The 23,279-nt window shown below is 47.2% G+C and overlaps 33 non-coding genes across 33 annotated transcripts; all 33 read right to left on the bottom strand.

Annotated features, from left to right (window-relative positions):
• Positions 1-146: 146 nt before the first annotated feature.
• Positions 147-218, bottom strand: TRNAP-AGG (transfer RNA proline (anticodon AGG)). Its single transcript has one exon. It is a non-coding gene; the product is annotated as a tRNA-Pro (tRNA).
• A 441-nt stretch (positions 219-659) lies between these two features.
• Positions 660-732, bottom strand: TRNAV-UAC (transfer RNA valine (anticodon UAC)). Its single transcript has one exon. It is a non-coding gene; the product is annotated as a tRNA-Val (tRNA).
• Positions 733-1,117: 385 nt separating this feature from the next.
• Positions 1,118-1,189, bottom strand: TRNAP-CGG (transfer RNA proline (anticodon CGG)). Its single transcript has one exon. It is a non-coding gene; the product is annotated as a tRNA-Pro (tRNA).
• A 937-nt stretch (positions 1,190-2,126) lies between these two features.
• TRNAL-CAA (transfer RNA leucine (anticodon CAA)) lies at positions 2,127-2,238 on the bottom strand. Its single transcript has 2 exons — positions 2,201-2,238; positions 2,127-2,172 (listed from the first exon to the last, which is right to left on the bottom strand). It is a non-coding gene; the product is annotated as a tRNA-Leu (tRNA).
• A 1,247-nt stretch (positions 2,239-3,485) lies between these two features.
• TRNAV-UAC (transfer RNA valine (anticodon UAC)) lies at positions 3,486-3,558 on the bottom strand. Its single transcript has one exon. It is a non-coding gene; the product is annotated as a tRNA-Val (tRNA).
• Positions 3,559-3,943: 385 nt separating this feature from the next.
• TRNAP-CGG (transfer RNA proline (anticodon CGG)) lies at positions 3,944-4,015 on the bottom strand. Its single transcript has one exon. It is a non-coding gene; the product is annotated as a tRNA-Pro (tRNA).
• A 937-nt stretch (positions 4,016-4,952) lies between these two features.
• TRNAL-CAA (transfer RNA leucine (anticodon CAA)) lies at positions 4,953-5,064 on the bottom strand. Its single transcript has 2 exons — positions 5,027-5,064; positions 4,953-4,998 (listed from the first exon to the last, which is right to left on the bottom strand). It is a non-coding gene; the product is annotated as a tRNA-Leu (tRNA).
• Positions 5,065-5,352: 288 nt separating this feature from the next.
• TRNAV-AAC (transfer RNA valine (anticodon AAC)) lies at positions 5,353-5,425 on the bottom strand. Its single transcript has one exon. It is a non-coding gene; the product is annotated as a tRNA-Val (tRNA).
• A 386-nt stretch (positions 5,426-5,811) lies between these two features.
• On the bottom strand, positions 5,812-5,883 carry TRNAP-AGG (transfer RNA proline (anticodon AGG)). Its single transcript has one exon. It is a non-coding gene; the product is annotated as a tRNA-Pro (tRNA).
• A 441-nt stretch (positions 5,884-6,324) lies between these two features.
• On the bottom strand, positions 6,325-6,397 carry TRNAV-UAC (transfer RNA valine (anticodon UAC)). The gene has a single exon. It is a non-coding gene; the product is annotated as a tRNA-Val (tRNA).
• Positions 6,398-6,782: 385 nt separating this feature from the next.
• On the bottom strand, positions 6,783-6,854 carry TRNAP-CGG (transfer RNA proline (anticodon CGG)). The gene has a single exon. It is a non-coding gene; the product is annotated as a tRNA-Pro (tRNA).
• Positions 6,855-7,791: 937 nt separating this feature from the next.
• On the bottom strand, positions 7,792-7,903 carry TRNAL-CAA (transfer RNA leucine (anticodon CAA)). The gene is made up of 2 exons: positions 7,866-7,903; positions 7,792-7,837 (listed from the first exon to the last, which is right to left on the bottom strand). It is a non-coding gene; the product is annotated as a tRNA-Leu (tRNA).
• Positions 7,904-8,638: 735 nt separating this feature from the next.
• TRNAP-AGG (transfer RNA proline (anticodon AGG)) lies at positions 8,639-8,710 on the bottom strand. Its single transcript has one exon. It is a non-coding gene; the product is annotated as a tRNA-Pro (tRNA).
• Positions 8,711-9,151: 441 nt separating this feature from the next.
• Positions 9,152-9,224, bottom strand: TRNAV-UAC (transfer RNA valine (anticodon UAC)). The gene has a single exon. It is a non-coding gene; the product is annotated as a tRNA-Val (tRNA).
• A 385-nt stretch (positions 9,225-9,609) lies between these two features.
• On the bottom strand, positions 9,610-9,681 carry TRNAP-CGG (transfer RNA proline (anticodon CGG)). The gene has a single exon. It is a non-coding gene; the product is annotated as a tRNA-Pro (tRNA).
• A 937-nt stretch (positions 9,682-10,618) lies between these two features.
• Positions 10,619-10,730, bottom strand: TRNAL-CAA (transfer RNA leucine (anticodon CAA)). Its single transcript has 2 exons — positions 10,693-10,730; positions 10,619-10,664 (listed from the first exon to the last, which is right to left on the bottom strand). It is a non-coding gene; the product is annotated as a tRNA-Leu (tRNA).
• Positions 10,731-11,018: 288 nt separating this feature from the next.
• TRNAV-AAC (transfer RNA valine (anticodon AAC)) lies at positions 11,019-11,091 on the bottom strand. Its single transcript has one exon. It is a non-coding gene; the product is annotated as a tRNA-Val (tRNA).
• A 386-nt stretch (positions 11,092-11,477) lies between these two features.
• On the bottom strand, positions 11,478-11,549 carry TRNAP-AGG (transfer RNA proline (anticodon AGG)). The gene has a single exon. It is a non-coding gene; the product is annotated as a tRNA-Pro (tRNA).
• Positions 11,550-11,990: 441 nt separating this feature from the next.
• Positions 11,991-12,063, bottom strand: TRNAV-UAC (transfer RNA valine (anticodon UAC)). Its single transcript has one exon. It is a non-coding gene; the product is annotated as a tRNA-Val (tRNA).
• A 385-nt stretch (positions 12,064-12,448) lies between these two features.
• Positions 12,449-12,520, bottom strand: TRNAP-CGG (transfer RNA proline (anticodon CGG)). The gene has a single exon. It is a non-coding gene; the product is annotated as a tRNA-Pro (tRNA).
• A 937-nt stretch (positions 12,521-13,457) lies between these two features.
• Positions 13,458-13,569, bottom strand: TRNAL-CAA (transfer RNA leucine (anticodon CAA)). The gene is made up of 2 exons: positions 13,532-13,569; positions 13,458-13,503 (listed from the first exon to the last, which is right to left on the bottom strand). It is a non-coding gene; the product is annotated as a tRNA-Leu (tRNA).
• Positions 13,570-14,303: 734 nt separating this feature from the next.
• Positions 14,304-14,375, bottom strand: TRNAP-AGG (transfer RNA proline (anticodon AGG)). The gene has a single exon. It is a non-coding gene; the product is annotated as a tRNA-Pro (tRNA).
• Positions 14,376-14,816: 441 nt separating this feature from the next.
• On the bottom strand, positions 14,817-14,889 carry TRNAV-UAC (transfer RNA valine (anticodon UAC)). The gene has a single exon. It is a non-coding gene; the product is annotated as a tRNA-Val (tRNA).
• A 384-nt stretch (positions 14,890-15,273) lies between these two features.
• TRNAP-CGG (transfer RNA proline (anticodon CGG)) lies at positions 15,274-15,345 on the bottom strand. Its single transcript has one exon. It is a non-coding gene; the product is annotated as a tRNA-Pro (tRNA).
• A 937-nt stretch (positions 15,346-16,282) lies between these two features.
• On the bottom strand, positions 16,283-16,394 carry TRNAL-CAA (transfer RNA leucine (anticodon CAA)). Its single transcript has 2 exons — positions 16,357-16,394; positions 16,283-16,328 (listed from the first exon to the last, which is right to left on the bottom strand). It is a non-coding gene; the product is annotated as a tRNA-Leu (tRNA).
• Positions 16,395-17,128: 734 nt separating this feature from the next.
• On the bottom strand, positions 17,129-17,200 carry TRNAP-AGG (transfer RNA proline (anticodon AGG)). The gene has a single exon. It is a non-coding gene; the product is annotated as a tRNA-Pro (tRNA).
• A 441-nt stretch (positions 17,201-17,641) lies between these two features.
• On the bottom strand, positions 17,642-17,714 carry TRNAV-UAC (transfer RNA valine (anticodon UAC)). The gene has a single exon. It is a non-coding gene; the product is annotated as a tRNA-Val (tRNA).
• A 385-nt stretch (positions 17,715-18,099) lies between these two features.
• TRNAP-CGG (transfer RNA proline (anticodon CGG)) lies at positions 18,100-18,171 on the bottom strand. The gene has a single exon. It is a non-coding gene; the product is annotated as a tRNA-Pro (tRNA).
• A 936-nt stretch (positions 18,172-19,107) lies between these two features.
• TRNAL-CAA (transfer RNA leucine (anticodon CAA)) lies at positions 19,108-19,219 on the bottom strand. The gene is made up of 2 exons: positions 19,182-19,219; positions 19,108-19,153 (listed from the first exon to the last, which is right to left on the bottom strand). It is a non-coding gene; the product is annotated as a tRNA-Leu (tRNA).
• A 288-nt stretch (positions 19,220-19,507) lies between these two features.
• On the bottom strand, positions 19,508-19,580 carry TRNAV-AAC (transfer RNA valine (anticodon AAC)). The gene has a single exon. It is a non-coding gene; the product is annotated as a tRNA-Val (tRNA).
• A 386-nt stretch (positions 19,581-19,966) lies between these two features.
• TRNAP-AGG (transfer RNA proline (anticodon AGG)) lies at positions 19,967-20,038 on the bottom strand. The gene has a single exon. It is a non-coding gene; the product is annotated as a tRNA-Pro (tRNA).
• Positions 20,039-20,479: 441 nt separating this feature from the next.
• TRNAV-UAC (transfer RNA valine (anticodon UAC)) lies at positions 20,480-20,552 on the bottom strand. The gene has a single exon. It is a non-coding gene; the product is annotated as a tRNA-Val (tRNA).
• Positions 20,553-22,792: 2,240 nt separating this feature from the next.
• Positions 22,793-22,864, bottom strand: TRNAP-AGG (transfer RNA proline (anticodon AGG)). The gene has a single exon. It is a non-coding gene; the product is annotated as a tRNA-Pro (tRNA).
• Positions 22,865-23,279: the final 415 nt, after the last annotated feature.

Raw genomic sequence — 23,279 nt, 5'->3', positions numbered from 1 at the left:
AGACTAAGCATGAAGGCAGAAAAAGCATGGTGATCCATGTTTCTTCTGAGGTTCAAAATATTTTGTGCAACAATGCGGCGAGTGTAATGAGAAATAGTCAGGCATTGTGAGTTTTGAGTAGGATTCGTATGTTTACCTCTGAAAAAGGGCTCGTCCGGGATTTGAACCCGGGACCTCTCGCACCCTAAGCGAGAATCATACCCCTAGACCAACGAGCCGAGGCACACAAGAGTCGCCTTTCGCACCGGCTCCGGGGGTTATTGGCAGCGAGTTAGTGAATGCTTCACCCAAAGCAAGCAACTGCACATGCTGCTCTCTTCTGCAATATGGTTGCTGTCTTTTCCATGGCCGTCATCGAACAAGAAATGAAAATGCCTCTATCCTTCAGACATTTTGTTTGTTCTAGGTGTATGCTCTCGGTGAGGTCAATAAAACCATTTCTGCTCTCATGCCTTGCTTTCATGAAGTAGGCCCAACCTTCAGTACACAAGGACGTGCAAACGAATAGCGCAAACTATCGTCACTTCTCTTTTTGAGCTGTCACTGATGCCCCTGGAGCACAGTACATCACGCTGGTGAGGGATAGACAGCTTCCATTATCTCAGCTTTCCTATAAGTTGAGAGAGTAAATGCAAACTGTGTGAAAAACAGAAAGCTGCTGTTTCTGCCCGGTCTCGAACCAGGGACCTTTCGCGTGTAAAGCGAACGTGATAACCACTACACTACAGAAACAGACACGCTTGCACGAATCTTCTTGGCATGTAGTGGGCTGGAATGCACAGACCAAGGGCCAATGTCCATGAAGCTCAAAGTTGGACCCTCCTTACCCGATCTCTTTCTTTGGAAGAAAGGAACGAGGACCACTTTTATTCCAAAAGGCGATTTTAAAACCATACCTGAAATCACACTAGAAAAACACTTTGCATTTAATTTTCCTACACTGATGGTCCACCCCAGAAAAGCAGTTGCAAAGAAGTCCGGCACTGAAATTCTATACGCCAAAAGTGGGAAATAGCGTAGAGGGAAAGGAACTTTCTCACCATACACGGCGTCTTATAGCATTGAAAAGAAGAAATGGCCCTATATAATAAGCAGCCTAAAAATAATTCCACAGCATGGGCTCGTCCGGGATTTGAACCCGGGACCTCTCGCACCCGAAGCGAGAATCATACCCCTAGACCAACGAGCCTGATTCCCCAGTCGGCATTTTAAGCAATTTCTGATGCGTCTTTCAGAAACAAAGCAGGGCTATTTGGCTGCTCTCTCTCTATGTGAACCACACAAAGTCATGTTTTCTCTCAAGGTGTTGTTTTTTTCACTCTTGCAAGGAAGGGATCAGTCGATATCCTAGCTGCCAGAGAGCAGAAAAAAGGCGCTGATGAGAACTGCAGGCACTTTCTGGCACTTGTACTCCTCTGCAAGTCCTGGACACTTACCCCATAGACTTCCACCCCAGATGCAAGGGAGGGCCTGCCAATTCTTCCTCCTAAGACAGAGGCATTTGATTCTTGGATTCAAACACGCTCACTCAGCGCTCGATCAGGCTCGATCAGGCGAGATTTATATGAGTGGCTCGCAGGACTGAAACACTCACCTGGGAGCCCCAGGGTGGCTGAATTCCCAGTATGGCCATTGTTGGGCAAATCACCTCCTTTCCTCCTGCCTCAATCTAGAATTGGCTGCAAATCACAAGATAGAGTTCAATGTCCGTGTGTACTGCCTACTCCCAGCTACCTCTCTGTCTTCCTTATGTAAATTAAAATTCGCAAGGGGGGACCAATGACAATCTGTTCCTCCCACATAACCAGGAAGCCCTGTTGAACATGTCTGCCTGTGTTGTTGCAGGGACAGTGCCTTCTCCGCCCAAAAGGTGGCAGGAGAGCCTCACAACAAAGATGGGATCAACTGCTTAATGAGAAACCAGCACGGCAGTTTGTGTGATGGAGTGCAAATTTAACGGAAGGTGTGCCTGAGGTGTCCCTTCCAGGAATACATGGAATTGTGATTGAGGGACCAGCCTGATCGTTGGTGGATTTCTCGTCATATGTTACAGGTCCGTGCAAAGATTGTGGTGTGTGGGGAATGCACTGCAAAAAACAGGACGATTTAAGGGTGTAAAAGAAACCTGTCAGAAGTGGGATTTGAACCCACGCCTCCATGAGGAGACCAGAAGTCTCAGTTGCACTGAAGATCAAGCTCTCTTGAGTCTGGCGCCTTAGACCACTCGGCCATCCTGACAGCCCTGGGTGTGCACAGATCTGACTCTTCTGACTGCACCTGCCAATGTTTGCACTTACAACGTTCACAGCAATGTCACAAGTGTAAAGACCCCACAATACAACATGGCATGACAAAAAAAAAGCTAGGCACAAGAGCGACCACTGATGGATGCGGATTAATTTGTTTCGTCTTGCAAAAGTAAAGGAAGTTTCCCACGGCTCGCTGGGTTCAAGGACCGCCTCTTCTTAAGCTTGCATTGAGATAATAAGGTTTTAGAGGGTGCACATAAAAGCAGCTCATGCACAGTCTCGAAACGGGGACCTTTCGCGTGTTAGGCGAACGTGATGACCACTACACTACAGAAACTCACTTGCTGTGTTTTACTGTTAGAGCAAGGTTCCTCTCAAGGATTCTCTCTACTTCTATTCTGCTGTATCAGCAGCCACTCAGAAAGCGAGGAGCAAGTGTGAAAACTGCAGAGATATCAGCCAACATGCTTGCAATTAGACGTATTAAAAATTGACTTATGCAGGCATCGACAGACAAATATCTGATGCCTAAATGCCAGCAAGTACACCTTGGGAAAGCATCACCTGGGACACACACAGACTAAGCATGAAGGCAGAAAAAGCATGGTGATCCATGTTTCTTCTGAGGTTCAAAATATTTTGTGCAACAATGCGGCGAGTGTAATGAGAAATAGTCAGGCATTGTGAGTTTTGAGTAGGATTCGTATGTTTACCTCTGAAAAAGGGCTCGTCCGGGATTTGAATCCGGGACCTCTCGCACCCTAAGCGAGAATCATACCCCTAGACCAACGAGCCGAGGCACACAAGAGTCGCCTTTCGCACCGGCTCCGGGGGTTATTGGCAGCGAGTTAGTGAATGCTTCACCCAAAGCAAGCAACTGCACATGCTGCTCTCTTCTGCAATATGGTTGCTGTCTTTTCCATGGCCGTCATCGAACAAGAAATGAAAATGCCTCTATCCTTCAGACATTTTGTTTGTTCTAGGTGTATGCTCTCGGTGAGGTCAATAAAACCATTTCTGCTCTCATGCCTTGCTTTCATGAAGTAGGCCCAACCTTCAGTACACAAGGACGTGCAAACGAATAGCGCAAACTATCGTCACTTCTCTTTTTGAGCTGTCACTGATGCCCCTGGAGCACAGTACATCACGCTGGTGAGGGATAGACAGCTTCCATTATCTCAGCTTTCCTATAAGTTGAGAAAGTAAATGCAAACTGTGTGAAAAACAGAAAGCTGCTGTTTCTGCCCGGTCTCGAACCAGGGACCTTTCGCGTGTAAAGCGAACGTGATAACCACTACACTACAGAAACAGACACGCTTGCACGAATCTTCTTGGCATGTAGTGGGCTGGAATGCACAGACCAAGGGCCAATGTCCATGAAGCTCAAAGTTGGACCCTCCTTACCCGATCTCTTTCTTTGGAAGAAAGGAACGAGGACCACTTTTATTCCAAAAGGCGATTTTAAAACCATACCTGAAATCACACTAGAAAAACACTTTGCATTTAATTTTCCTACACTGATGGTCCACCCCAGAAAAGCAGTTGCAAAGAAGTCCGGCACTGAAATTCTATACGCCAAAAGTGGGAAATAGCGTAGAGGGAAAGGAACTTTCTCACCATACACGGCGTCTTATAGCATTGAAAAGAAGAAATGGCCCTATATAATAAGCAGCCTAAAAATAATTCCACAGCATGGGCTCGTCCGGGATTTGAACCCGGGACCTCTCGCACCCGAAGCGAGAATCATTCCCCTAGACCAACGAGCCTGATTCCCCAGTCGGCATTTTAAGCAATTTCTGATGCGTCTTTCAGAAACAAAGCAGGGCTATTTGGCTGCTCTCTCTCTATGTGAACCACACAAAGTCATGTTTTCTCTCAAGGTGTTGTTTTTTTCACTCTTGCAAGGAAGGGATCAGTCGATATCCTAGCTGCCAGAGAGCAGAAAAAAGGCGCTGATGAGAACTGCAGGCACTTTCTGGCACTTGTACTCCTCTGCAAGTCCTGGACACTTACCCCATAGACTTCCACCCCAGATGCAAGGGAGGGCCTGCCAATTCTTGCTCCTAAGACAGAGGCATTTGATTCTTGGATTCAAACACGCTCACTCAGCGCTCGATCAGGCTCGATCAGGCGAGATTTATATGAGTGGCTCGCAGGACTGAAACACTCACCTGGGAGCCCCAGGGTGGCTGAATTCCCAGTATGGCCATTGTTGGGCAAATCACCTCCTTTCCTCCTGCCTCAATCTAGAATTGGCTGCAAATCACAAGATAGAGTTCAATGTCCGTGTGTACTGCCTACTCCCAGCTACCTCTCTGTCTTCCTTATGTAAATTAAAATTCGCAAGGGGGGACCAATGACAATCTGCTCCTCCCACATAACCAGGAAGCCCTGTTGAACATGTCTGCCTGTGTTGTTGCAGGGACAGTGCCTTCTCCGCCCAAAAGGTGGCAGGAGAGCCTCACAACAAAGATGGGATCAACTGCTTAATGAGAAACCAGCACGGCAGTTTGTGTGATGGAGTGCAAATTTAACGGAAGGTGTGCCTGAGGTGTCCCTTCCAGGAATACATGGAATTGTGATTGAGGGACCAGCCTGATCGTTGGTGGATTTCTCGTCATATGTTACAGGTCCGTGCAAAGATTGTGGTGTGTGGGGAATGCACTGCAAAAAACAGGACGATTTAAGGGTGTAAAAGAAACCTGTCAGAAGTGGGATTTGAACCCACGCCTCCATGAGGAGACCAGAAGTCTCAGTTGCACTGAAGATCAAGCTCTCTTGAGTCTGGCGCCTTAGACCACTCGGCCATCCTGACAGCCCTGGGTGTGCACAGATCTGACTCTTCTGACTGCACCTGCCAATGTTTGCACTTACAACGTTCACAGCAATGTCACAAGTGTAAAGACCCCACAAAACAACATGGCATGACAAAAAAAAAGCTAGGCACAAGAGCGACCACTGATGGATGCGGATTAATTTGTTTCGTCTTGCAAAAGTAAAGGAAGTTTCCCACGGCTCGCTGGGTTCAAGGACCGCCTCTTCTTAAGCTTGCATTGAGATAATAAGGTTTTAGAGGGTGCACATAAAAGCAGCTCATGCACAGTGTTTCTGCCCGGTCTCGAACCGGGGACCTTTCGCGTGTTAGGCGAACGTGATGACCACTACACTACAGAAACTCACTTGCTGTGTTTTACTGTTAGAGCAAGGTTCCTCTCAAGGATTCTCTCTACTTCTATTCTGCTGTATCAGCAGCCACTCAGAAAGCGAGGAGCAAGTGTGAAAACTGCAGAGATATCAGCCAACATGCTTGCAATTAGACGTATTAAAAATTGACTTATGCAGGCATCGACAGACAAATATCTGATGCCTAAATGCCAGCAAGTACACCTTGGGAAAGCATCACCTGGGACACACACAGACTAAGCATGAAGGCAGAAAAAGCATGGTGATCCATGTTTCTTCTGAGGTTCAAAATATTTTGTGCAACAATGCGGCGAGTGTAATGAGAAATAGTCAGGCATTGTGAGTTTTGAGTAGGATTCGTATGTTTACCTCTGAAAAAGGGCTCGTCCGGGATTTGAACCCGGGACCTCTCGCACCCTAAGCGAGAATCATACCCCTAGACCAACGAGCCGAGGCACACAAGAGTCGCCTTTCGCACCGGCTCCGGGGGTTATTGGCAGCGAGTTAGTGAATGCTTCACCCAAAGCAAGCAACTGCACATGCTGCTCTCTTCTGCAATATGGTTGCTGTCTTTTCCATGGCCGTCATCGAACAAGAAATGAAAATGCCTCTATCCTTCAGACATTTTGTTTGTTCTAGGTGTATGCTCTCGGTGAGGTCAATAAAACCATTTCTGCTCTCATGCCTTGCTTTCATGAAGTAGGCCCAACCTTCAGTACACAAGGACGTGCAAACGAATAGCGCAAACTATCGTCACTTCTCTTTTTGAGCTGTCACTGATGCCCCTGGAGCACAGTACATCACGCTGGTGAGGGATAGACAGCTTCCATTATCTCAGCTTTCCTATAAGTTGAGAGAGTAAATGCAAACTGTGTGAAAAACAGAAAGCTGCTGTTTCTGCCCGGTCTCGAACCAGGGACCTTTCGCGTGTAAAGCGAACGTGATAACCACTACACTACAGAAACAGACACGCTTGCACGAATCTTCTTGGCATGTAGTGGGCTGGAATGCACAGACCAAGGGCCAATGTCCATGAAGCTCAAAGTTGGACCCTCCTTACCCGATCTCTTTCTTTGGAAGAAAGGAACGAGGACCACTTTTATTCCAAAAGGCGATTTTAAAACCATACCTGAAATCACACTAGAAAAACACTTTGCATTTAATTTTCCTACACTGATGGTCCACCCCAGAAAAGCAGTTGCAAAGAAGTCCGGCACTGAAATTCTATACGCCAAAAGTGGGAAATAGCGTAGAGGGAAAGGAACTTTCTCACCATACACGGCGTCTTATAGCATTGAAAAGAAGAAATGGCCCTATATAATAAGCAGCCTAAAAATAATTCCACAGCATGGGCTCGTCCGGGATTTGAACCCGGGACCTCTCGCACCCGAAGCGAGAATCATACCCCTAGACCAACGAGCCTGATTCCCCAGTCGGCATTTTAAGCAATTTCTGATGCGTCTTTCAGAAACAAAGCAGGGCTATTTGGCTGCTCTCTCTCTATGTGAACCACACAAAGTCATGTTTTCTCTCAAGGTGTTGTTTTTTTCACTCTTGCAAGGAAGGGATCAGTCGATATCCTAGCTGCCAGAGAGCAGAAAAAAGGCGCTGATGAGAACTGCAGGCACTTTCTGGCACTTGTACTCCTCTGCAAGTCCTGGACACTTACCCCATAGACTTCCACCCCAGATGCAAGGGAGGGCCTGCCAATTCTTCCTCCTAAGACAGAGGCATTTGATTCTTGGATTCAAACACGCTCACTCAGCGCTCGATCAGGCTCGATCAGGCGAGATTTATATGAGTGGCTCGCAGGACTGAAACACTCACCTGGGAGCCCCAGGGTGGCTGAATTCCCAGTATGGCCATTGTTGGGCAAATCACCTCCTTTCCTCCTGCCTCAATCTAGAATTGGCTGCAAATCACAAGATAGAGTTCAATGTCCGTGTGTACTGCCTACTCCCAGCTACCTCTCTGTCTTCCTTATGTAAATTAAAATTCGCAAGGGGGGACCAATGACAATCTGCTCCTCCCACATAACCAGGAAGCCCTGTTGAACATGTCTGCCTGTGTTGTTGCAGGGACAGTGCCTTCTCCGCCCAAAAGGTGGCAGGAGAGCCTCACAACAAAGATGGGATCAACTGCTTAATGAGAAACCAGCACGGCAGTTTGTGTGATGGAGTGCAAATTTAACGGAAGGTGTGCCTGAGGTGTCCCTTCCAGGAATACATGGAATTGTGATTGAGGGACCAGCCTGATCGTTGGTGGATTTCTCGTCATATGTTACAGGTCCGTGCAAAGATTGTGGTGTGTGGGGAATGCACTGCAAAAAACAGGACGATTTAAGGGTGTAAAAGAAACCTGTCAGAAGTGGGATTTGAACCCACGCCTCCATGAGGAGACCAGAAGTCTCAGTTGCACTGAAGATCAAGCTCTCTTGAGTCTGGCGCCTTAGACCACTCGGCCATCCTGACAGCCCTGGGTGTGCACAGATCTGACTCTTCTGACTGCACCTGCCAATGTTTGCACTTACAACGTTCACAGCAATGTCACAAGTGTAAAGACCCCACAATACAACATGGCATGACAAAAAAAAAGCTAGGCACAAGAGCGACCACTGATGGATGCGGATTAATTTGTTTCGTCTTGCAAAAGTAAAGGAAGTTTCCCACGGCTCGCTGGGTTCAAGGACCGCCTCTTCTTAAGCTTGCATTGAGATAATAAGGTTTTAGAGGGTGCACATAAAAGCAGCTCATGCACAGTCTCGAAACGGGGACCTTTCGCGTGTTAGGCGAACGTGATGACCACTACACTACAGAAACTCACTTGCTGTGTTTTACTGTTAGAGCAAGGTTCCTCTCAAGGATTCTCTCTACTTCTATTCTGCTGTATCAGCAGCCACTCAGAAAGCGAGGAGCAAGTGTGAAAACTGCAGAGATATCAGCCAACATGCTTGCAATTAGACGTATTAAAAATTGACTTATGCAGGCATCGACAGACAAATATCTGATGCCTAAATGCCAGCAAGTACACCTTGGGAAAGCATCACCTGGGACACACACAGACTAAGCATGAAGGCAGAAAAAGCATGGTGATCCATGTTTCTTCTGAGGTTCAAAATATTTTGTGCAACAATGCGGCGAGTGTAATGAGAAATAGTCAGGCATTGTGAGTTTTGAGTAGGATTCGTATGTTTACCTCTGAAAAAAGGGCTCGTCCGGGATTTGAACCCGGGACCTCTCGCACCCTAAGCGAGAATCATACCCCTAGACCAACGAGCCGAGGCACACAAGAGTCGCCTTTCGCACCGGCTCCGGGGGTTATTGGCAGCGAGTTAGTGAATGCTTCACCCAAAGCAAGCAACTGCACATGCTGCTCTCTTCTGCAATATGGTTGCTGTCTTTTCCATGGCCGTCATCGAACAAGAAATGAAAATGCCTCTATCCTTCAGACATTTTGTTTGTTCTAGGTGTATGCTCTCGGTGAGGTCAATAAAACCATTTCTGCTCTCATGCCTTGCTTTCATGAAGTAGGCCCAACCTTCAGTACACAAGGACGTGCAAACGAATAGCGCAAACTATCGTCACTTCTCTTTTTGAGCTGTCACTGATGCCCCTGGAGCACAGTACATCACGCTGGTGAGGGATAGACAGCTTCCATTATCTCAGCTTTCCTATAAGTTGAGAAAGTAAATGCAAACTGTGTGAAAAACAGAAAGCTGCTGTTTCTGCCCGGTCTCGAACCAGGGACCTTTCGCGTGTAAAGCGAACGTGATAACCACTACACTACAGAAACAGACACGCTTGCACGAATCTTCTTGGCATGTAGTGGGCTGGAATGCACAGACCAAGGGCCAATGTCCATGAAGCTCAAAGTTGGACCCTCCTTACCCGATCTCTTTCTTTGGAAGAAAGGAACGAGGACCACTTTTATTCCAAAAGGCGATTTTAAAACCATACCTGAAATCACACTAGAAAAACACTTTGCATTTAATTTTCCTACACTGATGGTCCACCCCAGAAAAGCAGTTGCAAAGAAGTCCGGCACTGAAATTCTATACGCCAAAAGTGGGAAATAGCGTAGAGGGAAAGGAACTTTCTCACCATACACGGCGTCTTATAGCATTGAAAAGAAGAAATGGCCCTATATAATAAGCAGCCTAAAAATAATTCCACAGCATGGGCTCGTCCGGGATTTGAACCCGGGACCTCTCGCACCCGAAGCGAGAATCATACCCCTAGACCAACGAGCCTGATTCCCCAGTCGGCATTTTAAGCAATTTCTGATGCGTCTTTCAGAAACAAAGCAGGGCTATTTGGCTGCTCTCTCTCTATGTGAACCACACAAAGTCATGTTTTCTCTCAAGGTGTTGTTTTTTTCACTCTTGCAAGGAAGGGATCAGTCGATATCCTAGCTGCCAGAGAGCAGAAAAAAGGCGCTGATGAGAACTGCAGGCACTTTCTGGCACTTGTACTCCTCTGCAAGTCCTGGACACTTACCCCATAGACTTCCACCCCAGATGCAAGGGAGGGCCTGCCAATTCTTGCTCCTAAGACAGAGGCATTTGATTCTTGGATTCAAACACGCTCACTCAGCGCTCGATCAGGCTCGATCAGGCGAGATTTATATGAGTGGCTCGCAGGACTGAAACACTCACCTGGGAGCCCCAGGGTGGCTGAATTCCCAGTATGGCCATTGTTGGGCAAATCACCTCCTTTCCTCCTGCCTCAATCTAGAATTGGCTGCAAATCACAAGATAGAGTTCAATGTCCGTGTGTACTGCCTACTCCCAGCTACCTCTCTGTCTTCCTTATGTAAATTAAAATTCGCAAGGGGGGACCAATGACAATCTGCTCCTCCCACATAACCAGGAAGCCCTGTTGAACATGTCTGCCTGTGTTGTTGCAGGGACAGTGCCTTCTCCGCCCAAAAGGTGGCAGGAGAGCCTCACAACAAAGATGGGATCAACTGCTTAATGAGAAACCAGCACGGCAGTTTGTGTGATGGAGTGCAAATTTAACGGAAGGTGTGCCTGAGGTGTCCCTTCCAGGAATACATGGAATTGTGATTGAGGGACCAGCCTGATCGTTGGTGGATTTCTCGTCATATGTTACAGGTCCGTGCAAAGATTGTGGTGTGTGGGGAATGCACTGCAAAAAACAGGACGATTTAAGGGTGTAAAAGAAACCTGTCAGAAGTGGGATTTGAACCCACGCCTCCATGAGGAGACCAGAAGTCTCAGTTGCACTGAAGATCAAGCTCTCTTGAGTCTGGCGCCTTAGACCACTCGGCCATCCTGACAGCCCTGGGTGTGCACAGATCTGACTCTTCTGACTGCACCTGCCAATGTTTGCACTTACAACGTTCACAGCAATGTCACAAGTGTAAAGACCCCACAAAACAACATGGCATGACAAAAAAAAAGCTAGGCACAAGAGCGACCACTGATGGATGCGGATTAATTTGTTTCGTCTTGCAAAAGTAAAGGAAGTTTCCCACGGCTCGCTGGGTTCAAGGACCGCCTCTTCTTAAGCTTGCATTGAGATAATAAGGTTTTAGAGGGTGCACATAAAAGCAGCTCATGCACAGTGTTTCTGCCCGGTCTCGAACCGGGGACCTTTCGCGTGTTAGGCGAACGTGATGACCACTACACTACAGAAACTCACTTGCTGTGTTTTACTGTTAGAGCAAGGTTCCTCTCAAGGATTCTCTCTACTTCTATTCTGCTGTATCAGCAGCCACTCAGAAAGCGAGGAGCAAGTGTGAAAACTGCAGAGATATCAGCCAACATGCTTGCAATTAGACGTATTAAAAATTGACTTATGCAGGCATCGACAGACAAATATCTGATGCCTAAATGCCAGCAAGTACACCTTGGGAAAGCATCACCTGGGACACACACAGACTAAGCATGAAGGCAGAAAAAGCATGGTGATCCATGTTTCTTCTGAGGTTCAAAATATTTTGTGCAACAATGCGGCGAGTGTAATGAGAAATAGTCAGGCATTGTGAGTTTTGAGTAGGATTCGTATGTTTACCTCTGAAAAAGGGCTCGTCCGGGATTTGAACCCGGGACCTCTCGCACCCTAAGCGAGAATCATACCCCTAGACCAACGAGCCGAGGCACACAAGAGTTGCCTTTCGCACCGGCTCCGGGGGTTATTGGCAGCGAGTTAGTGAATGCTTCACCCAAAGCAAGCAACTGCACATGCTGCTCTCTTCTGCAATATGGTTGCTGTCTTTTCCATGGCCGTCATCGAACAAGAAATGAAAATGCCTCTATCCTTCAGACATTTTGTTTGTTCTAGGTGTATGCTCTCGGTGAGGTCAATAAAACCATTTCTGCTCTCATGCCTTGCTTTCATGAAGTAGGCCCAACCTTCAGTACACAAGGACGTGCAAACGAATAGCGCAAACTATCGTCACTTCTCTTTTTGAGCTGTCACTGATGCCCCTGGAGCACAGTACATCACGCTGGTGAGGGATAGACAGCTTCCATTATCTCAGCTTTCCTATAAGTTGAGAGAGTAAATGCAAACTGTGTGAAAAACAGAAAGCTGCTGTTTCTGCCCGGTCTCGAACCAGGGACCTTTCGCGTGTAAAGCGAACGTGATAACCACTACACTACAGAAACAGACACGCTTGCACGAATCTTCTTGGCATGTAGTGGGCTGGAATGCACAGACCAAGGGCCAATGTCCATGAAGCTCAAAGTTGGACCCTCCTTACCCGATCTCTTTCTTTGGAAGAAAGGAACGAGGACCACTTTTATTCCAAAAGGCGATTTTAAAACCATACCTGAAATCACACTAGAAAAACACTTTGCATTTAATTTTCCTACACTGATGGTCCACCCCAGAAAAGCAGTTGCAAAGAAGTCCGGCACTGAAATTCTATACGCCAAAAGTGGGAAATAGCGTAGAGGGAAAGGAACTTTCTCACCATACACGGCGTCTTATAGCATTGAAAAGAAGAAATGGCCCTATATAATAAGCAGCCTAAAAATAATTCCACAGCATGGGCTCGTCCGGGATTTGAACCCGGGACCTCTCGCACCCGAAGCGAGAATCATACCCCTAGACCAACGAGCCTGATTCCCCAGTCGGCATTTTAAGCAATTTCTGATGCGTCTTTCAGAAACAAAGCAGGGCTATTTGGCTGCTCTCTCTCTATGTGAACCACACAAAGTCATGTTTTCTCTCAAGGTGTTGTTTTTTTCACTCTTGCAAGGAAGGGATCAGTCGATATCCTAGCTGCCAGAGAGCAGAAAAAAGGCGCTGATGAGAACTGCAGGCACTTTCTGGCACTTGTACTCCTCTGCAAGTCCTGGACACTTACCCCATAGACTTCCACCCCAGATGCAAGGGAGGGCCTGCCAATTCTTCCTCCTAAGACAGAGGCATTTGATTCTTGGATTCAAACACGCTCACTCAGCGCTCGATCAGGCTCGATCAGGCGAGATTTATATGAGTGGCTCGCAGGACTGAAACACTCACCTGGGAGCCCCAGGGTGGCTGAATTCCCAGTATGGCCATTGTTGGGCAAATCACCTCCTTTCCTCCTGCCTCAATCTAGAATTGGCTGCAAATCACAAGATAGAGTTCAATGTCCGTGTGTACTGCCTACTCCCAGCTACCTCTCTGTCTTCCTTATGTAAATTAAAATTCGCAAGGGGGGACCAATGACAATCTGCTCCTCCCACATAACCAGGAAGCCCTGTTGAACATGTCTGCCTGTGTTGTTGCAGGGACAGTGCCTTCTCCGCCCAAAAGGTGGCAGGAGAGCCTCACAACAAAGATGGGATCAACTGCTTAATGAGAAACCAGCACGGCAGTTTGTGTGATGGAGTGCAAATTTAACGGAAGGTGTGCCTGAGGTGTCCCTTCCAGGAATACATGGAATTGTGATTGAGGGACCAGCCTGATCGTTGGTGGATTTCTCGTCATATGTTACAGGTCCGTGCAAAGATTGTGGTGTGTGGGGAATGCACTGCAAAAAACAGGACGATTTAAGGGTGTAAAAGAAACCTGTCAGAAGTGGGATTTGAACCCACGCCTCCATGAGGAGACCAGAAGTCTCAGTTGCACTGAAGATCAAGCTCTCTTGAGTCTGGCGCCTTAGACCACTCGGCCATCCTGACAGCCCTGGGTGTGCACAGATCTGACTCTTCTGACTGCACCTGCCAATGTTTGCACTTACAACGTTCACAGCAATGTCACAAGTGTAAAGACCCCACAATACAACATGGCATGACAAAAAAAAAGCTAGGCACAAGAGCGACCACTGATGGATGCGGATTAATTTGTTTCGTCTTGCAAAAGTAAAGGAAGTTTCCCACGGCTCGCTGGGTTCAAGGACCGCCTCTTCTTAAGCTTGCACTGAGATAATAAGGTTTTAGAGGGTGCACATAAAAGCAGCTCATGCACAGTCTCGAACCGGGGACCTTTCGCGTGTTAGGCGAACGTGATGACCACTACACTACAGAAACTCACTTGCTGTGTTTTACTGTTAGAGCAAGGTTCCTCTCAAGGATTCTCTCTACTTCTATTCTGCTGTATCAGCAGCCACTCAGAAAGCGAGGAGCAAGTGTGAAAACTGCAGAGATATCAGCCAACATGCTTGCAATTAGACGTATTAAAAATTGACTTATGCAGGCATCGACAGACAAATATCTGATGCCTAAATGCCAGCAAGTACACCTTGGGAAAGCATCACCTGGGACACACACAGACTAAGCATGAAGGCAGAAAAAGCATGGTGATCCATGTTTCTTCTGAGGTTCAAAATATTTTGTGCAACAATGCGGCGAGTGTAATGAGAAATAGTCAGGCATTGTGAGTTTTGAGTAGGATTCGTATGTTTACCTCTGAAAAAGGGCTCGTCCGGGATTTGAACCCGGGACCTCTCGCACCCTAAGCGAGAATCATACCCCTAGACCAACGAGCCGAGGCACACAAGAGTCGCCTTTCGCACCGGCTCCGGGGGTTATTGGCAGCGAGTTAGTGAATGCTTCACCCAAAGCAAGCAACTGCACATGCTGCTCTCTTCTGCAATATGGTTGCTGTCTTTTCCATGGCCGTCATCGAACAAGAAATGAAAATGCCTCTATCCTTCAGACATTTTGTTTGTTCTAGGTGTATGCTCTCGGTGAGGTCAATAAAACCATTTCTGCTCTCATGCCTTGCTTTCATGAAGTAGGCCCAACCTTCAGTACACAAGGACGTGCAAACGAATAGCGCAAACTATCGTCACTTCTCTTTTTGAGCTGTCACTGATGCCCCTGGAGCACAGTACATCACGCTGGTGAGGGATAGAGAGCTTCCATTATCTCAGCTTTCCTATAAGTTGAGAAAGTAAATGCAAACTGTGTGAAAAACAGAAAGCTGCTGTTTCTGCCCGGTCTCGAACCAGGGACCTTTCGCGTGTAAAGCGAACGTGATAACCACTACACTACAGAAACAGACACGCTTGCACGAATCTTCTTGGCATGTAGTGGGCTGGAATGCACAGACCAAGGGCCAATGTCCATGAAGCTCAAAGTTGGACCCTCCTTACCCGATCTCTTTCTTTGGAAGAAAGGAACGAGGACCACTTTTATTCCAAAAGGCGATTTTAAAACCATACCTGAAATCACACTAGAAAAACACTTTGCATTTAATTTTCCTACACTGATGGTCCACCCCAGAAAAGCAGTTGCAAAGAAGTCCGGCACTGAAATTCTATACGCCAAAAGTGGGAAATAGCGTAGAGGGAAAGGAACTTTCTCACCATACACGGCGTCTTATAGCATTGAAAGAAGAAATGGCCCTATATAATAAGCAGCCTAAAAATAATTCCACAGCATGGGCTCGTCCAGGATTTGAACCCGGGACCTCTCGCACCCGAAGCGAGAATCATACCCCTAGACCAACGAGCCTGATTCCCCAGTCGGCATTTTAAGCAATTTCTGATGCGTCTTTCAGAAACAAAGCAGGGCTATTTGGCTGCTCTCTCTCTATGTGAACCTCACAAAGTCATGTTTTCTCTCAAGGTGTTGTTTTTTTCACTCTTGCAAGGAAGGGATCAGTCGATATCCTAGCTGCCAGAGAGCAGAAAAAAGGCGCTGATGAGAACTGCAGGCACTTTCTGGCACTTGTACTCCTCTGCAAGTCCTGGACACTTACCCCATAGACTTCCACCCCAGATGCAAGGGAGGGCCTGCCAATTCTTGCTCCTAAGACAGAGGCATTTGATTCTTGGATTCAAACACGCTCACTCAGCGCTCGATCAGGCTCGATCAGGCGAGATTTATATGAGTGGCTCGCAGGACTGAAACACTCACCTGGGAGCCCCAGGGTGGCTGAATTCCCAGTATGGCCATTGTTGGGCAAATCACCTCCTTTCCTCCTGCCTCAATCTAGAATTGGCTGCAAATCACAAGATAGAGTTCAATGTCCGTGTGTACTGCCTACTCCCAGCTACCTCTCTGTCTTCCTTATGTAAATTAAAATTCGCAAGGGGGGACCAATGACAATCTGCTCCTCCCACATAACCAGGAAGCCCTGTTGAACATGTCTGCCTGTGTTGTTGCAGGGACAGTGCCTTCTCCGCCCAAAAGGTGGCAGGAGAGCCTCACAACAAAGATGGGATCAACTGCTTAATGAGAAACCAGCACGGCAGTTTGTGTGATGGAGTGCAAATTTAACGGAAGGTGTGCCTGAGGTGTCCCTTCCAGGAATACATGGAATTGTGATTGAGGGACCAGCCTGATCGTTGGTGGATTTCTCGTCATATGTTACAGGTCCGTGCAAAGATTGTGGTGTGTGGGGAATGCACTGCAAAAAACAGGACGATTTAAGGGTGTAAAAGAAACCTGTCAGAAGTGGGATTTGAACCCACGCCTCCATGAGGAGACCAGAAGTCTCAGTTGCACTGAAGATCAAGCTCTCTTGAGTCTGGCGCCTTAGACCACTCGGCCATCCTGACAGCCCTGGGTGTGCACAGATCTGACTCTTCTGACTGCACCTGCCAATGTTTGCACTTACAACGTTCACAGCAATGTCACAAGTGTAAAGACCCCACAATACAACATGGCATGACAAAAAAAAAGCTAGGCACAAGAGCGACCACTGATGGATGCGGATTAATTTGTTTCGTCTTGCAAAAGTAAAGGAAGTTTCCCACGGCTCGCTGGGTTCAAGGACCGCCTCTTCTTAAGCTTGCATTGAGATAATAAGGTTTTAGAGGGTGCACATAAAAGCAGCTCATGCACAGTCTCGAACCGAGGACCTTTCGCGTGTTAGGCGAACGTGATGACCACTACACTACAGAAACTCACTTGCTGTGTTTTACTGTTAGAGCAAGGTTCCTCTCAAGGATTCTCTCTACTTCTATTCTGCTGTATCAGCAGCCACTCAGAAAGCGAGGAGCAAGTGTGAAAACTGCAGAGATATCAGCCAACATGCTTGCAATTAGACGTATTAAAAATTGACTTATGCAGGCATCGACAGACAAATATCTGATGCCTAAATGCCAGCAAGTACACCTTGGGAAAGCATCACCTGGGACACACACAGACTAAGCATGAAGGCAGAAAAAGCATGGTGATCCATGTTTCTTCTGAGGTTCAAAATATTTTGTGCAACAATGCGGCGAGTGTAATGAGAAATAGTCAGGCATTGTGAGTTTTGAGTAGGATTCGTATGTTTACCTCTGAAAAAGGGCTCGTCCGGGATTTGAACCCGGGACCTCTCGCACCCTAAGCGAGAATCATACCCCTAGACCAACGAGCCGAGGCACACAAGAGTCGCCTTTCGCACCGGCTCCGGGGGTTATTGGCAGCGAGTTAGTGAATGCTTCACCCAAAGCAAGCAACTGCACATGCTGCTCTCTTCTGCAATATGGTTGCTGTCTTTTCCATGGCCGTCATCGAACAAGAAATGAAAATGCCTCTATCCTTCAGACATTTTGTTTGTTCTAGGTGTATGCTCTCGGTGAGGTCAATAAAACCATTTCTGCTCTCATGCCTTGCTTTCATGAAGTAGGCCCAACCTTCAGTACACAAGGACGTGCAAACGAATAGCGCAAACTATCGTCACTTCTCTTTTTGAGCTGTCACTGATGCCCCTGGAGCACAGTACATCACGCTGGTGAGGGATAGACAGCTTCCATTATCTCAGCTTTCCTATAAGTTGAGAAAGTAAATGCAAACTGTGTGAAAAACAGAAAGCTGCTGTTTCTGCCCGGTCTCGAACCAGGGACCTTTCGCGTGTAAAGCGAACGTGATAACCACTACACTACAGAAACAGACACGCTTGCACGAATCTTCTTGGCATGTAGTGGGCTGGAATGCACAGACCAAGGGCCAATGTCCATGAAGCTCAAAGTTGGACCCTCCTTACCCGATCTCTTTCTTTGGAAGAAAGGAACGAGGACCACTTTTATTCCAAAAGGCGATTTTAAAACCATACCTGAAATCACACTAGAAAAACACTTTGCATTTAATTTTCCTACACTGATGGTCCACCCCAGAAAAGCAGTTGCAAAGAAGTCCGGCACTGAAATTCTATACGCCAAAAGTGGGAAATAGCGTAGAGGGAAAGGAACTTTCTCACCATACACGGCGTCTTATAGCATTGAAAAGAAGAAATGGCCCTATATAATAAGCAGCCTAAAAATAATTCCACAGCATGGGCTCGTCCGGGATTTGAACCCGGGACCTCTCGCACCCGAAGCGAGAATCATACCCCTAGACCAACGAGCCTGATTCCCCAGTCGGCATTTTAAGCAATTTCTGATGCGTCTTTCAGAAACAAAGCAGGGCTATTTGGCTGCTCTCTCTCTATGTGAACCACACAAAGTCATGTTTTCTCTCAAGGTGTTGTTTTTTTCACTCTTGCAAGGAAGGGATCAGTCGATATCCTAGCTGCCAGAGAGCAGAAAAAAGGCGCTGATGAGAACTGCAGGCACTTTCTGGCACTTGTACTCCTCTGCAAGTCCTGGACACTTACCCCATAGACTTCCCCCCAGATGCAAGGGAGGGCCTGCCAATTCTTGCTCCTAAGACAGAGGCATTTGATTCTTGGATTCAAACACGCTCACTCAGCGCTCGATCAGGCTCGATCAGGCGAGATTTATATGAGTGGCTCGCAGGACTGAAACACTCACCTGGGAGCCCCAGGGTGGCTGAATTCCCAGTATGGCCATTGTTGGGCAAATCACCTCCTTTCCTCCTGCCTCAATCTAGAATTGGCTGCAAATCACAAGATAGAGTTCAATGTCCGTGTGTACTGCCTACTCCCAGCTACCTCTCTGTCTTCCTTATGTAAATTAAAATTCGCAAGGGGGGACCAATGACAATCTGCTCCTCCCACATAACCAGGAAGCCCTGTTGAACATGTCTGCCTGTGTTGTTGCAGGGACAGTGCCTTCTCCGCCCAAAAGGTGGCAGGAGAGCCTCACAACAAAGATGGGATCAACTGCTTAATGAGAAACCAGCACGGCAGTTTGTGTGATGGAGTGCAAATTTAACGGAAGGTGTGCCTGAGGTGTCCCTTCCAGGAATACATGGAATTGTGATTGAGGGACCAGCCTGATCGTTGGTGGATTTCTCGTCATATGTTACAGGTCCGTGCAAAGATTGTGGTGTGTGGGGAATGCACTGCAAAAAACAGGACGATTTAAGGGTGTAAAAGAAACCTGTCAGAAGTGGGATTTGAACCCACGCCTCCATGAGGAGACCAGAAGTCTCAGTTGCACTGAAGATCAAGCTCTCTTGAGTCTGGCGCCTTAGACCACTCGGCCATCCTGACAGCCCTGGGTGTGCACAGATCTGACTCTTCTGACTGCACCTGCCAATGTTTGCACTTACAACGTTCACAGCAATGTCACAAGTGTAAAGACCCCACAATACAACATGGCATGACAAAAAAAAAGCTAGGCACAAGAGCGACCACTGATGGATGCGGATTAATTTGTTTCGTCTTGCAAAAGTAAAGGAAGTTTCCCACGGCTCGCTGGGTTCAAGGACCGCCTCTTCTTAAGCTTGCATTGAGATAATAAGGTTTTAGAGGGTGCACATAAAAGCAGCTCATGCACAGTGTTTCTGCCCGGTCTCGAACCGGGGACCTTTCGCGTGTTAGGCGAACGTGATGACCACTACACTACAGAAACTCACTTGCTGTGTTTTACTGTTAGAGCAAGGTTCCTCTCAAGGATTCTCTCTACTTCTATTCTGCTGTATCAGCAGCCACTCAGAAAGCGAGGAGCAAGTGTGAAAACTGCAGAGATATCAGCCAACATGCTTGCAATTAGACGTATTAAAAATTGACTTATGCAGGCATCGACAGACAAATATCTGATGCCTAAATGCCAGCAAGTACACCTTGGGAAAGCATCACCTGGGACACACACAGACTAAGCATGAAGGCAGAAAAAGCATGGTGATCCATGTTTCTTCTGAGGTTCAAAATATTTTGTGCAACAATGCGGCGAGTGTAATGAGAAATAGTCAGGCATTGTGAGTTTTGAGTAGGATTCGTATGTTTACCTCTGAAAAAGGGCTCGTCCGGGATTTGAACCCGGGACCTCTCGCACCCTAAGCGAGAATCATACCCCTAGACCAACGAGCCGAGGCACACAAGAGTCGCCTTTCGCACCGGCTCCGGGGGTTATTGGCAGCGAGTTAGTGAATGCTTCACCCAAAGCAAGCAACTGCACATGCTGCTCTCTTCTGCAATATGGTTGCTGTCTTTTCCATGGCCGTCATCGAACAAGAAATGAAAATGCCTCTATCCTTCAGACATTTTGTTTGTTCTAGGTGTATGCTCTCGGTGAGGTCAATAAAACCATTTCTGCTCTCATGCCTTGCTTTCATGAAGTAGGCCCAACCTTCAGTACACAAGGACGTGCAAACGAATAGCGCAAACTATCGTCACTTCTCTTTTTGAGCTGTCACTGATGCCCCTGGAGCACAGTACATCACGCTGGTGAGGGATAGACAGCTTCCATTATCTCAGCTTTCCTATAAGTTGAGAGAGTAAATGCAAACTGTGTGAAAAACAGAAAGCTGCTGTTTCTGCCCGGTCTCGAACCAGGGACCTTTCGCGTGTAAAGCGAACGTGATAACCACTACACTACAGAAACAGACACGCTTGCACGAATCTTCTTGGCATGTAGTGGGCTGGAATGCACAGACCAAGGGCCAATGTCCATGAAGCTCAAAGTTGGACCCTCCTTACCCGATCTCTTTCTTTGGAAGAAAGGAACGAGGACCACTTTTATTCCAAAAGGCGATTTTAAAACCATACCTGAAATCACACTAGAAAAACACTTTGCATTTAATTTTCCTACACTGATGGTCCACCCCAGAAAAGCAGTTGCAAAGAAGTCCGGCACTGAAATTCTATACGCCAAAAGTGGGAAATAGCGTAGAGGGAAAGGAACTTTCTCACCATACACGGCGTCTTATAGCATTGAAAAGAAGAAATGGCCCTATATAATAAGCAGCCTAAAAATAATTCCACAGCATGGGCTCGTCCGGGATTTGAACCCGGGACCTCTCGCACCCGAAGCGAGAATCATACCCCTAGACCAATAAGCCTGATTCCCCAGTCGGCATTTTAAGCAATTTCTGATGCGTCTTTCAGAAACAAAGCAGGGCTATTTGGCTGCTCTCTCTCTATGTGAACCACACAAAGTCATGTTTTCTCTCAAGGTGTTGTTTTTTTCACTCTTGCAAGGAAGGGATCAGTCGATATCCTAGCTGCCAGAGAGCAGAAAAAAGGCGCTGATGAGAACTGCAGGCACTTTCTGGCACTTGTACTCCTCTGCAAGTCCTGGACACTTACCCCATAGACTTCCACCCCAGATGCAAGGGAGGGCCTGCCAATTCTTCCTCCTAAGACAGAGGCATTTGATTCTTGGATTCAAACACGCTCACTCAGCGCTCGATCAGGCTCGATCAGGCGAGATTTATATGAGTGGCTCGCAGGACTGAAACACTCACCTGGGAGCCCCAGGGTGGCTGAATTCCCAGTATGGCCATTGTTGGGCAAATCACCTCCTTTCCTCCTGCCTCAATCTAGAATTGGCTGCAAATCACAAGATAGAGTTCAATGTCCGTGTGTACTGCCTACTCCCAGCTACCTCTCTGTCTTCCTTATGTAAATTAAAATTCGCAAGGGGGGACCAATGACAATCTGCTCCTCCCACATAACCAGGAAGCCCTGTTGAACATGTCTGCCTGTGTTGTTGCAGGGACAGTGCCTTCTCCGCCCAAAAGGTGGCAGGAGAGCCTCACAACAAAGATGGGATCAACTGCTTAATGAGAAACCAGCACGGCAGTTTGTGTGATGGAGTGCAAATTTAACGGAAGGTGTGCCTGAGGTGTCCCTTCCAGGAATACATGGAATTGTGATTGAGGGACCAGCCTGATCGTTGGTGGATTTCTCGTCATATGTTACAGGTCCGTGCAAAGATTGTGGTGTGTGGGGAATGCACTGCAAAAAACAGGACGATTTAAGGGTGTAAAAGAAACCTGTCAGAAGTGGGATTTGAACCCACGCCTCCATGAGGAGACCAGAAGTCTCAGTTGCACTGAAGATCAAGCTCTCTTGAATCTGGCGCCTTAGACCACTCGGCCATCCTGACAGCCCTGGGTGTGCACAGATCTGACTCTACTGACTGCACCTGCCAATGTTTGCACTTACAACGTTCACAGCAATGTCACAAGTGTAAAGACCCCACAATACAACATGGCATGACAAAAAAAAAGCTAGGCACAAGAGCGACCACTGATGGATGCGGATTAATTTGTTTCGTCTTGCAAAAGTAAAGGAAGTTTCCCACGGCTCGCTGGGTTCAAGGACCGCCTCTTCTTAAGCTTGCATTGAGATAATAAGGTTTTAGAGGGTGCACATAAAAGCAGCTCATGCACAGTCTCGAACCGGGGACCTTTCGCGTGTTAGGCGAACGTGATGACCACTACACTACAGAAACTCACTTGCTGTGTTTTACTGTTAGAGCAAGGTTCCTCTCAAGGATTCTCTCTACTTCTATTCTGCTGTATCAGCAGCCACTCAGAAAGCGAGGAGCAAGTGTGAAAACTGCAGAGATATCAGCCAACATGCTTGCAATTAGACGTATTAAAAATTGACTTATGCAGGCATCGACAGACAAATATCTGATGCCTAAATGCCAGCAAGTACACCTTGGGAAAGCATCACCTGGGACACACACAGACTAAGCATGAAGGCAGAAAAAGCATGGTGATCCATGTTTCTTCTGAGGTTCAAAATATTTTGTGCAACAATGCGGCGAGTGTAATGAGAAATAGTCAGGCATTGTGAGTTTTGAGTAGGATTCGTATGTTTACCTCTGAAAAAGGGCTCGTCCGGGATTTGAACCCGGGACCTCTCGCACCCTAAGCGAGAATCATACCCCTAGACCAACGAGCCGAGGCACACAAGAGTCGCCTTTCGCACCGGCTCCGGGGGTTATTGGCAGCGAGTTAGTGAATGCTTCACCCAAAGCAAGCAACTGCACATGCTGCTCTCTTCTGCAATATGGTTGCTGTCTTTTCCATGGCCGTCATCGAACAAGAAATGAAAATGCCTCTATCCTTCAGACATTTTGTTTGTTCTAGGTGTATGCTCTCGGTGAGGTCAATAAAACCATTTCTGCTCTCATGCCTTGCTTTCATGAAGTAGGCCCAACCTTCAGTACACAAGGACGTGCAAACGAATAGCGCAAACTATCGTCACTTCTCTTTTTGAGCTGTCACTGATGCCCCTGGAGCACAGTACATCACGCTGGTGAGGGATAGACAGCTTCCATTATCTCAGCTTTCCTATAAGTTGAGAAAGTAAATGC

This window comes from Triturus cristatus, chromosome 10, assembly GCF_964204655.1.
Source record: "Triturus cristatus chromosome 10, aTriCri1.1, whole genome shotgun sequence".
In the NCBI taxonomy this organism is placed as follows: domain Eukaryota; kingdom Metazoa; phylum Chordata; class Amphibia; order Caudata; family Salamandridae; genus Triturus; species Triturus cristatus.
The sequence above is the reverse complement of the archived record's forward strand: the minus strand, read 5'-3'. Positions and strand labels throughout refer to the sequence as shown.